The 3,911-nt window shown below is 44.7% G+C and overlaps 1 long non-coding RNA gene across 1 annotated transcript; it reads left to right on the top strand.

Annotated features, from left to right (window-relative positions):
* Positions 1–266: 266 nt before the first annotated feature.
* On the top strand, positions 267–1,254 carry LOC123155893 (uncharacterized). The gene is made up of 2 exons (XR_006477665.1): positions 267–487; positions 868–1,254. It is a non-coding gene; the product is annotated as an uncharacterized lncRNA (long non-coding RNA).
* The last annotated feature ends 2,657 nt before the right edge of the window (positions 1,255–3,911 follow it).

The following is a 3,911-nucleotide window of genomic DNA, read 5'->3' as shown; positions in this document are numbered from 1 at the left end:
AGAAACGAAAACCGGTTGAGAGATTCACAGAAATATGCTCTAGATGGGCCGTCTACGAAATCTGGCTGAAGGAATAGGAGTTGTGCGCTGTAAACCGTTTTGCCTTTAACGGGCGCTATACGCGTGAAATAGGAGTTGGATGCGCGAAGTGACGATTGGGTCCTGTTACTTACTTCCCGCTGGGTGGTGGGCCTGTTGTTTGGGTTTTGGGCCTCTATTTGTAGTGGGTCTCGTGCTTGATATCAAAACTAAACTGCCTGGCCCGAATCCCTTCTTCCTGAGTCCGCCGCCGCCAGCCATCCGACGGAGGCAACAAGCGCCGCCGCCAGTCGCGAGTCGACAAACGAACGGAGCATGTCGACCGGGCGGCGGCCGCTCTCGCTCCTGCGGGACGCTCATTTCGCTCCGGCAGGTCATCTCGCCGCAGCCCCGCCTGCGAGGAGCTTCAACCTGCGCCACGCGGCCGCCGGCGCAGCGTCCACCTCAGGTGAGCACCTCCCCGTGTCTTTATTCTCCGCCTCTCATAGGATCACCACGCCGCTTCTGGAGAGTTCAGTTTGACCTTTAGATCGTGTGATGCACTCCGGGTTGCAAGTTTGCAGCATTACTGAGTGGATGCAATTTGTTATTTGTGAGATTTGCGATGATCCATGGCTTCGACGGATGCATTGCGCTGAGAGAGATAGGTGAGGATCATTACGGCCTTATAGTAGATTAGGCGATCAGGGAGAATTTTGCTCTTTTGCCGCAGTTTGGTGACTCCTTTTGTACCACGGGGTAAGTCGGACTCGAAACCTGCGTGTAGTACATTGGGTCTCCTAGGGCCACGGAATATGCAACACTAATGCTTTGGTTCATCTATGACAGGTTTTGCCGAACCTAATAATAACCGGCGAATGTACGCTGCTTAAGAGGACGCGGGCCTTCAGTCGTGCGATCGATCCGCAACCCGGCCACACATGTGTGCTCGCGATGCGATAATACAAGCTGACATGTGAGACGTCTATTGGGTCGCCTTGAGCTCTGACCGCGCGTAGTGGAGTCCTACGTGTTTTGACGGTAAACTGTTATTACGAATTGAGTGGTATTTCTCAAATGGAACCGCTAGGAATCAGACTACTGATTCTTAGCTTCCCATCAGACAAGTGTTCCACCGTACGATTGGATTCATCTGGAACGTGCAATCAGCCAGAAAAAAGGAGCTTCTTTAGTTTCCATGTAATGATTTATTAATGGCGATCTATTTTGTAGTAACCACTCCCGTAAATCTCTCCAGGTATAACTGCTAGCGCCATGCAATTCGCTTCCATATATAGGAAGATTTGTTTCCAAATGTGTGAATTTATTTCCAATCAAAATTAATCATGCTCCATACCAAGAATGTTTTGTTTCCATGTGATAACGAGATTGCTTCCAACTCACGGTTATTTTGATCTACTATTTTTGTTTTCTAACATGGAAAATTGTGCTATAAACGGCTAAAAATTGTTTTGGTGTAACATGGAATTGTGCTTCCAGTGATTTTCCCTGTCTATCAAACATCGTTTCAAACAGAGAATATAATTTGCTTTCAAAGAAATATATTTAGCTTTCGTGAGCCTATAACTTTGCTTTCAAGACAAATGGTGATAATTGTTGAAGCAGGAACATATGTTGCTTCCAACTGATGTATTATGGATGTGTTTGGTAGCCTGCATAAGCCTGTATGTTCCCTACTGGACCCACTTTTTGCTGTTTGGTAGCCTGCACGGGATCTTCTCAGCTATGCTCTGCTCACCCCGAATACCCCCGTAGCCACGCTCAGGAGAGAACCTGTGAAAGGAGGTTCGCTGGTCAGTGTGCATGTGTCGAACCCACGAAACAATCTGAGCCCAACCCACCGGTTCCCATCTGGACCCACGAACGCTAGGGTTACCCCAACTCTCCCGACTCCCGAGCGATCACGTTCTTCTCCTCTCCGCCTCGTCTCCTTCTGGTCGTCGCGCGCCGCCGCTGCTCCAACTCGACATCTACACCGCCCAGCAAGGTATTCCCTCCTTCCTGTTGTTCCTCGTTCCACTGTCCTCCCTCCCGTTCCTACTCCTCCCTCAATCTACCACCCTCCTGCTTATAATCAGCTAGCACGTAATGAGAAATAGATATAGATGGGTCTTGAGAGAGAAAGTAGACTAAAAAATGTCAACGTTTGGTGCTAGATGTGCAGGTTGCATCTGCACTGTTCTTTTCATATGAAAAGAATGATCTTTTACATATACCATAGATGAAGTTGATTTGCTAGATGACTTTTCCTAGTACGCCATGACTGCTAGATGTCCAGGTTGCATCGGCGTACTCTTTTACTAATAACAGATTGATCTTTTAAATACAGTAGATGTCCAAGATATTTTGCTACATGTCTTTTCCTAGTACGACTTGACTGCTAGATGCCTAGGTTGTATCATTTGAGAGAGATAGTGCTAGTTTATATAGCATTGATATTTTTTTACTAAATGCAGATCATTTTTCCCATTCATCATTGTTTTGATTTGCTTATTTGCTAGTTTTTTTTTCTGTGAATCATGCTTATTTGTTAGTTGGTATATTTGCAAGATATCACAATTTTTTCTTTATCTACCATTTATTTTCTTCAAACATGGAACACTCATGTATTTCTATTTGTTTAGATGGATGACTTGGCTAGAAAACGGCGCCAACTAATTGTGAGAGGAGCCAGTCTAGTAGTTGCATTGTATGCTTATATAACATTTGTGTTAAGAAGAGCTAGGGAACAAACCCCGGGGAAAATTGTGGGTACTATGGTTGAACGTGCCATAGCTAGGGAGTCCAACTTGAGATACATTTATCATTCTAGCGACATAAATTGCTCAAATCAGCTAAGAATGAGAAAAGCTCCCTTTTTTCGTTTGTGTACTTTGTTTAGAGAGAGAGAATTGTTGGTGGATAGCATCCATACTTCTATTGAGGAACAAGTAGCCATGTTTCTTCTAGTGGTGGGGCACAACCAAAGGTTTAGGACACTACAACCGATCTTTAGAAGATCCACTGAAGTAATTAGTAGGTATTTTAAGGCGGTGCTTTATGCTGTTGGAGAGTTGCGAGATGAGATGATTCTCCCTCCCTCCAATCGATGCCACCCTAAAATACAACAAAGCACCCGCTTCAATCCATATTTCAAGGTAAATTATCTTGTTTCCAAATATGGTCAAACAATTGATGAGACTTATGAATAACTAAAAATTGTCTTCATTAATTAGGATTGTGCTGGAGCAATTGATGGAACTCATGTGCTTGCTAGAGTCCCATGAAGGATCTCGGCTGCCTTTAGGGGTAGAAAAGAAGGGACTACCCAAAATGTCATGGCCGCGGTAGACTTTGATCTAAAGTTTACCTATGTACTTGCGGGATGGGAGGGTTCAGCCCATGATGCCCTTATACTTGCAAATGCATTGGAGAGGGATGATGGGTTGAAAGTTCCTACAGGTAATATACTAGACTCGTAGCTAAATATATTAATATTTTTCTCCCGTAGCTAATAGTTGTTGTTTCATAGGGAAATTCTACCTCGTTGATGCGGGGTATGCTGTGAGACCTGGTTTTCTTCCACCATACCGTGCCACAATGTACCACTTGAAGGAGTATGGGCGAGGGAATCACCCTCAAAATGAGAAAGAGTTGTTCAACTTAAGACACTCTTCTTTGAGGACATCAGTCGAAAGGGCTTTTGGCGCGTACAAAAATCGGTGGAAGTTTGTTTACAATAAGCCATTTCATCCTTTCAAGACCCAAGTAAAAGTAGTCATTGCTTGTGCAATTCTCCACAACTGGGTACTTCAATTTGGTGAGGATGAATATTTCCCTCCGGAGGAAACTTGGGACCCGGAACCCACCGACGAAGATCACAATGATATAGT

This window comes from Triticum aestivum, chromosome 7B (genome assembly GCF_018294505.1).
Source record: "Triticum aestivum cultivar Chinese Spring chromosome 7B, IWGSC CS RefSeq v2.1, whole genome shotgun sequence".
NCBI lineage: Eukaryota > Viridiplantae > Streptophyta > Magnoliopsida > Poales > Poaceae > Triticum > Triticum aestivum.
This window is presented reverse-complemented; position numbering and strand designations above follow the sequence as displayed.